The sequence below is a fragment of the Macaca nemestrina genome, chromosome 15, assembly GCF_043159975.1.
Source record: "Macaca nemestrina isolate mMacNem1 chromosome 15, mMacNem.hap1, whole genome shotgun sequence".
NCBI classification, from domain to species: domain Eukaryota; kingdom Metazoa; phylum Chordata; class Mammalia; order Primates; family Cercopithecidae; genus Macaca; species Macaca nemestrina.
The window spans coordinates 27,368,681-27,380,559 of record NC_092139.1 but is presented as its reverse complement, the minus strand read 5'-3'; positions in this window follow the sequence as shown (position 1 = coordinate 27,380,559).

Genomic DNA, 11,879 nt, shown 5'->3' with positions numbered 1-11,879 from the left:
GAAGAGATGCAGAAACCCAGAGGGTAACAGTAACCCGGAGAGAGACAGAGAGAGATATAGAGAGACAGAGAGAGACAGAGGGAGACACAAAGGGGGGCAAAATGGCAGAGACACCCAGGGAGAGACAGAGATGCCCACAGAGGCAGCGAGAGTCCAGAAGGATGCAGAGTAAGGGGTGACATGGGAGGTAGAGGGATCCCACGGGGAGAGGGAGCTGAGGAGGGAGGCGTGTCCACTGGGGACTGAGGGGTGAGAAAGTGCCCTGACAGGAGATCTTGGCCGTGGGGAGAGCCTGGGCCAATGCCAGGAAAGCTGCTGTTGCCCCGTTTTAGCAGACATTGGGAATTCTGGGCTTTACTACATGGGCTGTAGGGAGCTAGTGAAGGTTATAGAGCAAGGGGGTGATCTGTCACAGTGGCGGAGTTTGGTAACGTGCTCTCTGGCAGCAATTGAAGAAGAAGGAAGGTGCAGAGGCTGTGAGGGGCTGGGGTGGCAGTGGGGAAGAAGGAAAGAGGTTGGTCCACGCAGGTGCGGCTCCCCCGAGATGTTTAACAGATACTCAGGGAATAAGCACGGGAGAGAAGTTATGGAGGCCTGCAGGCGGTGAGGATGTGGGAGGGAAGGCTGGTTAGGATCACTGGGGGCACAAGTGGCCTTCCCCAGCTTTGACACTTTGCTATGGCTGTCCCCTCGGCCTGGGATGCACCCTTCTTCCCTCCTCCTACCCTTTACCCAGCTCCCTCCATCTCACAGCACCCCTTCCTGTCATCCCGCAAGTGGTCATCCTGCCTTGGGGCTCCCATGACCCCTGGGCACTGCCCCATTGTTGCTGCTGTTCCCACCTTCTCTTGTAATTATCTGTCTCTCTGTACCTGCCTGGTACCCAGGCTAGGCGTGGCGGAGGGCAGGCCTGGCACTCAAGTTCTCTGTGGAGATTTTCCTTGCCTGCCTAGCACGGAGCTGAGTGCACTTGAGGCACTCAGAGGATCCCGGGGAGCAGCTGGAAGAAGGAACACTCCTTCTTTCTCCACCTGGATAACTTCTATGCATCCTTCGAGGCCCTGCTCAAATAGCCCTTCCTTCTGAAGCCTTTCCTGCTTCCCCTTTAGAAAGTGGCTTCCACCCTGGACTCTCTCATAACAAGCCTTAGTCACATCATGGGTCTCTTGTGTCTGTCTGCCTTTCTCAAGGCTGTTGGTCCTCAAGGATAAAACAAGACAGAATAGAACAGCAGCAGCCACGAATCCTTACACAGTGCTCACCACACGCTGGAAACTGTCCTAAGCGCCTTCCGTGGGCTTTTAATTTAATCCTTACAGTACAAGTATAGATCCTATGATTATTGCCATTTACAGATGGTGAAACCAAGGCCCAGAGAGGTGAAAAGACTTGTCCCAGGTCACATGGCAAGTAAGTAGTGACGATAGGATTTGAACCCAGGCTGTCTGGCTCCAGAATCACCCTGTAAGGTGGTGTGAGGTGGTAGGTATCAAGCACTTCTCTCTCAGTGTAAAGGGCCCTGGAGTCTTTCTCTTTGCTGCAGTTTCTGCCCTGCCCTGGGCCCCCTGTCCCCTGTCCACCTTCTGCACCTTCTCACTGGGCAGCCCATCCCCTACCCACTGTGCTGACCCTGGAGTCCCTCCCTGCAGTTCGCCTGGATGAAGGCACAAGGCTGGCACTTGCTAGTCCCTGCACCGATGCCTCAAGCCCACCGCCTGTCGCTACAGTCCCCAAATGTGTTTTTCTCCTGTTCTCATTAGTGTTGGGCGTCACCACCCACTGGGGCTGCAGTCAGGAGCCGAGAGTCATCTCTGACTCTTCCAGTGCCTGCCGCCCACCACCCATCTGTCCCCACTTCCTGCTGACTGTCCTTCCTGGCCCACCACCTCCGCTCTCACCCTCCACTTCTTACTCAGACACCTGTTACCTTCCTAAGTCCCCGTGTCCGTTAACGAAGCTGGTGATGACATGTTCCTCATGGGGTATCTCGAGGATTAGGCAAATATGGAAAAGCTGTTGCAGCAGAGCCAGGTATGCAATCCGTAGCTGTTACTAAAGATTAAACGGGTAGCTGTGACTAAAGATTTTCTGAATGAATGAATGAGTGAACAGCCCCATGGGTGTGCCAGTTTCTCTTCCTTATATTCCTCTCAGATTCCCCAACCCCTACACTCCTTGTCTCTAGGGCAGGATTTTTACCATTTTTGAGTGATGGCTGCCTTTTGGAAATGCCCTGGGTCTCCTGAGCCAGCCTGCAAGCCTCTCCAGTCTTAGAAAAGATCCTTCCCGTGACTCCATCTCTCTTCCAGCTACAGCCCCTTTCCTTTCCTTTCCTTTCCTTTCTTCTTAGAAAAGCTCTGGGAAAGAATTGCACTTCCCCCCGCCACTAGCCCCATTTCCTCCACCCACTCCCATCAGCCCCTTCCCCAGACGCCTCTGCCCTGGTCAAGCTCATAGGTGGCCCCCATGCTGCCAAATTTCATGGACATTTTAAATGCTAGTTTTTCTCTTCCTCTGACTCTCTGTGGCATTTCAGCACTTTCTGGGATGCCCCTTCCACATCTCTCCTCATGTCCTCCGATGACCAGCCCCTGGAGTTGGAGGACATGACCAACTCCTTCTAGAGGTTGTTGAAATGGTGAGCCCTTGGCTCAATGTCTGCTTATCTTCTCTTTCTCTGTCTCTGTTTCTCTCTCACTTCCTTGAGAATCCTGATTCACCCAGTCCTATGACTTGAAAACCCAGCAAGACTTATGTTGATGATTCCTAGCTTGGGCCTGAGCTCCAGGCATGGATGTCCAGCTGCCCCGTGGCCATCTCCATGTGTCAGTCTGTGGCCACTCAAACATCACATGATCCAGATGAGCCCCTGACTTCGATATTCCAAGCTGGGCCTCTGCCTGGCTGCCCTCACTTCAGGACCTGGCACAGTCACCACTCAAGTCTAAAATAATAGCTGGGCATGGTGGTGGGCACCTGTAATGCCAGCTACTCGGGAGGCTGAAGTGGGAGGATCACTTGAGGTGAAGAGGCGGAGGTTGCAGTGAGCCAAGATCATGCCACTGTGCTCCTGGGCAACAAAGCAAGACCCCCCCCCCCTCTCTCTCTCACACACACACACACACACAATCTAAAACAAGGGCCTCTCCTGACATGCCCCTCTCCCTCATCCTCAGGATTGTATCCCCAGCCCTCCTCATGACCCCCTTTCTCGTCTTTTGCTCACTGTTTCAATAACCACACAAATACTGATGATTCCGGAGTCTTTATCTCTTGCCTAACCTTTATTCTGAGCCTGTGATTAGCCATTTCCTGGAGGCTTCTACCCCGAAGTCCCTCAGGCACCTGCTGCTCCATCTGGACCATGTGGACTCAGCGTCATCCCTTACACATACTCCTTCTCTCTCTGGGGTCCTTGTGTTGGCAAAGAAGACCACCTTGTGCCTTACCATGGAGGGCACCCCACATCACCCTTAATTCTGCATTGTTTACTTCCACTAGTATTTTTCACTGATGTGGTCATTTGCCAAGCCCTTCTTGTGCCCCCTCAATCACTGTTTGTTTCTTGGTTCTCTGTCTTCTCTATTCTGAATTCTGTGGCCATTCTTCATCAAGAATGACTTCAATGCCAACATGGATGGCGTAGCCCACGCTGTGGTCTGGACCTCCCAGGTGCCCAAAATATTGTCCTTTGCTCAGCCTCAGCTATGACCACATCTTTGGTCTTGCCACACAATGACAGCGCCAACTCTGAAATCTCAATTTTGAGCCATCCCACTCCCCAGCAGTCATCTACTGCCATTCCACCTCATTTACTTGAGCAAGTCTTTGATCAAAACAAGACCTTGGAAGTCAATCCCCAACTATTCTTTCTTTAGCCCCTCTAATTAGCCTTCCATCCCCACTTTGCTGCTGGCATTGCTCTTGGCAGGATCACCAGTGACCTCCATCTTGTCCTATCCAGTGGTCACTCCTCAGCCCTCATCTTCTTTGTCCCATCAGCAGTGCCTGTGGGGTTGATCACTCCTTCAGTCTCAAAACATTCACTTGTCTTGGCCTTCATGATACGACACTCTTGTACTTTTCCTCTCAGCCTCTGTTGTTGGATCCTGTTGCTTCCCCAACCTCTAAATAGCCCCCTTCTCTTTTGTACCCACACCCTCTCCTGATCTCCATCAGCTCACTGGGTTGAGACACCATCTATTTGCTGACGACTTCCTAACTCCAGCTCTCCCTGAACTCGACTCCACTGCCCATTCCACATCTCAACTTGGATGTCCCAGAGGCATCTCAAACTCACTGTGTCCAAAGTGGAACTCATTCCATCTTCCCCAAAACTTGCTCCTTCCCCAGTCTTTCCCACATCAGTAACTGACACCACTCTAAGACCTTAGAAGTCATTCTGGAGCCCCCTGTTCTTTCATCACTCATATCCATGTTTAATCCACTGGTAAGTACTGACTTAACTCCCAAAGCTCCCCACATCCATTCCATGTTTTTCACTGCCCCATGTTAACTCAAGCCCCCATCATTCCTCTGGGACACCAGTCCAGCCTCCTCTGTGGGCTCCCTGTTTTCACTCCTGTTTCCAACTCATTCTCCACCTAGAACCAGAGGGATCTTGTAAATAGGATCATGCCACCTCCTGCTCATAAAATCCAAGTTTTGTGTCATATTCCACAAAATCTGACATGATGTGACCCTGATCCCAGCTCTGGCTTCATTTCCTGCATTGCCTCCCTCCCACTTGCTTGGTTCCAGCCCTGCTGACCTGCTTGCTCTCCCCCAGACACACAGAGCTGATTCCTGTCTTAGGGCTGAGCCTGCAGTTCCTTCAGACTGGAAGATTCTCCTCCCAGTAATCCACAAGGCTATGTCCTTCCTTCTTGTCACTCAGTGCTAGGTTCAGATGCCACCTCCTCAGGGAAGCCTTTCCTGACCATACCCCTGGACTCAGTCTCACCAACCTACTTTATCCTCTTCTTTGCTCTTATCATTATCTGAAATGATCTCATTAATTTACTCCTCCTTTCTTTCTGTCTTCTGTACTAGAGGGTCAGTTCCAGGATGGCCGGGGCTGGGTCTGGTCTGCTCCCTGGTGTAATTTGGTCATTCAGCGCTGTCTGGCATGCAGGAGCTCTGTAAATTCTTGTGGGTTACAGGCATGGCTCAGGTCCTTTCAGGTTGGTTCCTTAACAGCTCTCACCTCTGTGCCCTCCACTCACCTCTCTGCCTCCCTGCCTTGTTCTCTGAGCTCCCTTCTTCCTTGTCTCTTGGCTTCAGGGTTCTCACTCTGAGCCAGCACAGGTTTGGCCTCCCCTTTGTGAGTGCATCATCATGTGTGTGTGTGTGTGTGTGTGAGTGTGTGAATGCACACCTATGTCTGTGCCTGTCTGTGTAACTGTGGGTCATATTTCTGTTTCTCTCTCACATAGTGGGCTTTGATGTAACTTCTGGTTTGCCTCATTCATTCATTCATTCATTTGTTAATTTATTACTTTATTCAGTTATTCCATCTTTAAATATCCTATTGTGGATGCTATGCTAGACAGTGTAGATGTGTGATATGTGTGTGGGCACATCTGTGAATCTCTCATATTCTGGACCCTTATCGTGTGTTGTTCTCACTCGATATTAGCCAAAAGGCCGAGAAGCAATCAGGTTTTGTTCTCATCTCTGGATATTCCATCCATCCATCCACACTCCCACCCCCTATCCATCCACCCCTCCTCCTCTCCACCTACTCACCCACCTATCCACCCACCCATCCACTCATCCATCCACCTATCCATTCATTCACTTCCATTTATTCATCCATCCATCCACACACTCACTCACCCACTCATCCATCAACCCATCCACTCATCCATTCATTCACTCCTCTATTTATCCATCTATCCATCTCTCCACTCACTCATCCATCCACCCAACCATTCATTCACTTCCATTTATTCATCCATCCATCCACCCACTCACTCATCCACTCATTCATCAACCCATCAACTCATCCATTCACCCATCCATTCATTCACTCCTCCATTTATCCATCTATCCATCTCTCCACCCACTCATTCATCCACCCACCCATTCATTCACTTTCATGTATCCATCCTTCCATCCATCCACCCACCCACTCACTCATCCATTCATCCATCCACCCACCCATCCACTCGTCCATTCACCTATCCACTCATCCATTCACCTATCCATTCATCCACTCTTCCATCCATCTGCCCATCCATCCATCTAAAATACTCTGTGCCAATCAGTGAGATGTGAGTTTGTGCCTGTATCTGTGGGGTGCCTGTATCCATGTCCCTGCTGTGTGTCTGAGGGTCCCATCTCCCTTCCCTCAATGCCTGGGTTTTCATCTCCTTCCAAAGCCACATTCCCTTTCTCTCTACAGAGAAGCCTTGTTGGATTTTTGCTTTGAGTCTGCAAGCCATTCACGGGGTGTGTGTGTGTGTGTGTGTGTGTGTGTGTGTGTGTGTGTACATCTGTCAGTCTCTCACTTCTTTCCCCCTAGGACTTGGGAGGGGCGGTTCCTGGTCTCTGGGTCACTGTCATTTACACCTTTTCCATCTATTTGTTGATTCATCCACAAGAGGTTGATTAAACACCTGCTTCATGTCAGGACCTGGGCTGTTCCATTGTGTATGTGTGTGCATGTGTGAATGCATGCTGTCTGCCATCCCTGCCTTTGTCTCCTTCTCTTCCTCTTCTTCCACCTGCCTTCACATCTTGGGGCCCCAGGGCATGTCCTGAGCCCCACCCTCCTCCTCTGCACCAGTCCTTGGTGCTGATGGCCCCACAGGCCAGGCTGCCCTCATGCTCACAAGTTGGATACTCAAAGCCAATCCTCAGCTGTCTTTGGTATCACAAACTCAGTGGATGACAAACTCACCACATCATTTCCGCACCCCTGATGTGTTTCTCTCCCTGTTCTCGTTAGCGCTGAGTGTCATTGCCTGCCTGGGTCCACAGCCAGAAGCCCCAAGTCATCTATGAGTCCTCACTCTCCTGCCGCCCACATCCCATCTGTTCTTCCTGTGTAATCTTTCCCCAAAAGCTGCTCAGCACCCCCCAACCCCCACCATCTTATCAGCCCCTGCCTCAGCCTGGGCCTGGAAAATTGAAGCCTGGACTACTGTACGCATCCATCCATCTGTCCATCCACTCATCACCCACCCATCCATTAATAGACTTGCACTGAGTACACAGTGGGTCTCTGCTGAGGACACAGGCCCCAAAGGCAGGAGCTCAGAGTCCAGAGGGGAGACAGAAGAGTTGTCACTGCCCTTCAAGATGGGTGGTGGAGACTTCCCAAGACTTTATGTCCCTTTTGTCATCACACAAAAGTGTGTTTGGGGGAGTGATCTCTCTCTCTCTTTTTTAGACAGAGTCTGGCTCTGTCACCCAGGCTTGAGTGCAGTGGCATAATCACGACTCACTGGAACCTCTGCCTCCCCAGCTCAAGAGTCCTCCCATCTAAGCCTCCCGAGTAGCTAAGACTACAGGCACACGCCACCATGCCCAGCTAATTTTTGTATTTTTGGTAGAGACAGGGTTTTGCCATGTTGCCCAGGCTGGTCTTGAACTCCTGAGCTCAAGCAATCCTCCCACCTCAGCCTCCCAAAGTGCTGTGATTACAGGCGTGAGCCATTGCACCTAGCCAGCACCTGTCTTACGTATCACTTTTTCATACCTCCTTCCTACATCCAACCCTCTACCAGGGCTGTGTCCTCCCGCTTTGGCCCAGGTCCTTCCATGGTGAGTGCCTGCTCCATGTCATCCCTGCCCAGGGCTGCAGAGATGCCCTTCATGCAGATGCTGCTCATGTACGTCCACTCTGCAGAGATGCCCTTCATGCAGACGGTACTCATGTATGTCCACCCAGCAGGGGCTGGGTCTAGGCTGCTCCCTGCTGTAATTTGGTCATTCAGCAGTGTCTGGCACGCAGGAGCTCTGTAAATTCTTGTGGGTTGCAGGCGTGGCACATGTCCTTTCAGGTTGGTTCCTTAACAGCTCTCACCTCTGTGCCCTCCACTCACCTCTCTGCCTCCCTGCCTTGCTCCGAGCTCCTGTCCTCCTTGTCTCTTGGCTTCAGGATTCTCTCTCTGAGCCCACGCAGGTTTGACGTCCCCTTTGTGAGTGCATCATTTTGTGTGTGTGTGTGTGGGTGTGTGAATGCACACCCATGTCTGTGCCTGTCTATGTCACTGTGGGTCATATTTGTTTCTCTCTCGCATAGTGGGCTTTGATATAACTTCTAGTTTGCCTCATTCATTCATTCATTTGTTAACTTATTACTTTATTCAGTTATTCCATTTTTAAGTATTTTGTGGTGGATGCTATGCTAGACAAATCCACTCAGATGCCCAGCAACACAACAGACTTGCCAAGATAGCATCAAACCTCTCAACATCCCCACCCTCCCTCCTTGTTCCCACCTGCATCTCTGAGACCAGAAACCCAGACACCTTCTCTTCCCCCTTGGACAGGGAAGAGATATCCATCTCCAATTTGACTCTAATTTCTTGCCGATTCTTCCTCTAACATCTCTCCCCTGTCTTCCCCTTTGGTCCTCTCCATCCTCATGGCCAGTATTGTTGCCCTGGCAACGGCCATTCTCCCTTCTCTCCTGGCTGCTCTCAGCTGGGGAGTGTGCCCACTTCTCTCTAACTTGTAGAGAAACTCTCATCTTGATCTGTCTCCCTTCTGTCCTCTCCTTCCATCATCAGAAGAGCTGTGGAGGGAGCCACTGGCTTCAGTGTTGCCACCCCTGCTTCCTCTGTGCCAGCCAAGGTGCTCAGGCAGGGCCCTCTACCCACCTCCTGTGTGCCAGATCTTCAGGCTCTTGTCCTTCGCACGTTCATCTGCCCAATGTGAGAGGTCCCTGTGGGTGTCTTCACCGTTGGCTACAAGGACCACTTTTCCTTCCCTTCACAAACCCATCTTTCAAGAATAAGACACTGTGTGTCCCCTTTGATGAAGCCTCTGCTGGCTTCTTTCCTCCTGGGACCCCCAACAAGCGCTCCCCCAAGGAACAGCCAGGCATTCCTTGGTTTGGGCACCTTTCTCCCCTACCAGAGTGTGAACCTTAATGTCAAAGTCTTCTGTGGATGTCAGCACAGAGGAAGGCTAGGGATGTGTGTGGCTACGTGGGGAAGGGGATGGACAGACAGATGGAAGGCATGTATGTCTGTGGGTTTCCTCTTTGTCTTCTTTTTTTATTTTTTGAGACAGGGTCTCAGCCTGTCACCCAGGCTGGAGTGCAGTGGCACAATCACAGCTCACTGTAGCCTCGACCTCCCGGGCTCAAGTGATCCTCCCACCTCAGCCTCCAGAGTAGCTGGGACTACAGGCGCACGCCTGGCTAATTTTTTTTTTTGTACAGATGGGGTTTCACCATTTTGCCCAGGCTGGTCTCAAACTTCTGGCCTCAACTGATTTGCCCACCTCGGCCTCCCAAAGTGCTGGGATTACAGGCATGAGCCACTGTGCCTGGCCTCATCCTCTTCTTTATCAGTCCCTTTCTCCCCTTCCTGTAATTCCTCTATTTTTTTTTTAACCAAAATTACTTTTACTTTCCAATCTCATCAGTGATATACAAACACATTTTCTTCTTAAAAGATTAAAACATTACATATGAGACTAAAGCCTCTTCCACTGTGCCCACCACGCTACCTGCTGGTCCCCAGTCCTCTCTTTCCTGAGAGGAAACTAAGTTATCAAATTAATGGGAAAAAAATTTATCTCTCTCTCTCTCTCTCTTAGGTTCCAGGGCACCCCAAACCTTGTCTGGGCATTCATCTGTCTCTTGGGGTCTCCGAGTGCTCGGTCACTCCCCTCCTTGGCCTCATTTGCCCTTCGTTTCTCCCTCAGCTTTCCCAGTTCCCCTGGACTTGGCCCTAGTTCTTGAGTTTGTGTGTGGGGCATGTGTGTGTTGTCTGTTCCCCATTCTGTTTATGTAACCATAAAGGGTCCCATCAGGAAAGTGATATCACAACCAAATTAGGATAATTTCAGGTGACTCCTTCTCTCTGGGGCCTTTCTCAGGTTTTTGTTCTCACTCTCTGGGCTACCCCACCCATCCTCCCACCCACATTTTTGTGAATGTACCCATTCACAAAAATGCACTGAGCCTGTTCCAGGAGCTGAGGTTTAAGCTTGGCCATGTGTGTGTCAGGGTGTCTGTGTGCATGTCTGTGCCCGGGTCTCACCTGCCTGCCTGGCCGTCTCTCTGAAGACCCCACCTCACTCTCTTTCCCATGCTCTAATTTTTTGAATGTACACATCATCTTGCTCATCCAGCTTCTGTCTTGATCTTCTGGCTCAGTGTGTTTTTTTCCCACTCTCTCGAGAAGTGTTATTTAATTTTGCTTTGAGTTGGTGCATCCTTCCTGCTGTGTGTGTATGTGTGTGCACACGCACATGCGCGCACAGCTTCCCCTTAGCTCCCTCTTTTTCTCAAGCTCATGAAGTTTCCCACTTTCTCCAGGTCTTGCTGTGTGTGCATGCACATGTGTACACATGTTGGTCTTCACTGGATTCCACCCTCTCTGTTGTTCTCAGTGATTCTGCATCCATTTGCCAGTCCATCCATCCAACACACCATACTTGTTGAGCTGGGACCAGGGGCTGCCTGTTGCTCCTGTCTCTTTCTTGCCTTCCTGACTCCTCCTGCTTTACACACCCTCACATCTTGAGGCCCCAGGTTCCTGTCCTGGATCATTCCCTCCCCAGCTTTTCACCAGCTCCCCAAGGTTCACAGAGTCATTCTTTGCATTGACACCCCAGCATCCCCTGCAGCCCAGACCCTACTTGTTCTCTCCCCATCCTGTCACTGAATTGTGGCTCACACAGACTGAGCTCTTTCACTCAAGCCCAGCACTTCCTGTCCCCATCCTCCAAATGCATTTCTCACCCAGTTCTCATTGGCACCGGGCTTCACCACCACCTGGGGTTTCACAGCCAGGAGCACGAGTCATCTCTGATTCCACTCACTCCTGCTGCCCACTACCCATCTGTCCTCTTTTCCTTTCAAGTCTCTTTCCATGGGGTGGCTAAGCAGCCCCCTCCCCACTCCAATCACTTCAGTCCCTGACATAGCCCAGTTGTCAGGTTTTTGATGCCAGTAGTATCCATCCATCTATCCCCCCATTATCCATTCATTCCCCATCATCCATCCATGTTCCCATCATCCATCCATTCCCCATCATCCATCCATCCCCCATCATCCATCCATCCCCCATCATCCATCCATCCCCCGTCATTCATCTCCCCCATTACCTATCCATCTCCTATCATCCATTGTCCCATTGTTCATCCACCCATCATCTGCCCACTCATCATCCATTCCCCTCATCATCCATCCCTTTGTCCATCCATTAACAGATTTGCACTGAGCACCCACTGGGTATTTGCTATGGTCACAGGTCACAAAGCCTTAGCCATGGCCTGTGGGAGCTCAGAGTCCAGGGAGAATACAGAGCAGTTATGCCTGCACTACAAAATGGCTGATGGAGGCTTCCTAAGACTTTATGTCACTCTGCAAATCACAGTGTGTGTGCATGTGCACATGTGTGCGTGTGTGCATATGTGTATACATACGAGTGTGCACCTGTGTGTGCGTGTGTGTGTGTGTGTGTATGTGTATGAGTGCATGCGTGCATGGGTGGAGTCACTCCCGGCTGCTTCTCCAGCCCCTTTGCCTCTTCCTTGCTTTCCAGCAGAGACACCTCTGCAGCTGCGCTTCCCCCTTCTGCTTCTCTCCCTCCCTGAGATCTCCCTCCTTGTCCACTCCTGGGAATTCAAAGGTCCTGCCACAAACTGCCTCACCTCAGTGTCCCCTCCATTATGGCTCTTCAGCTCAAGTC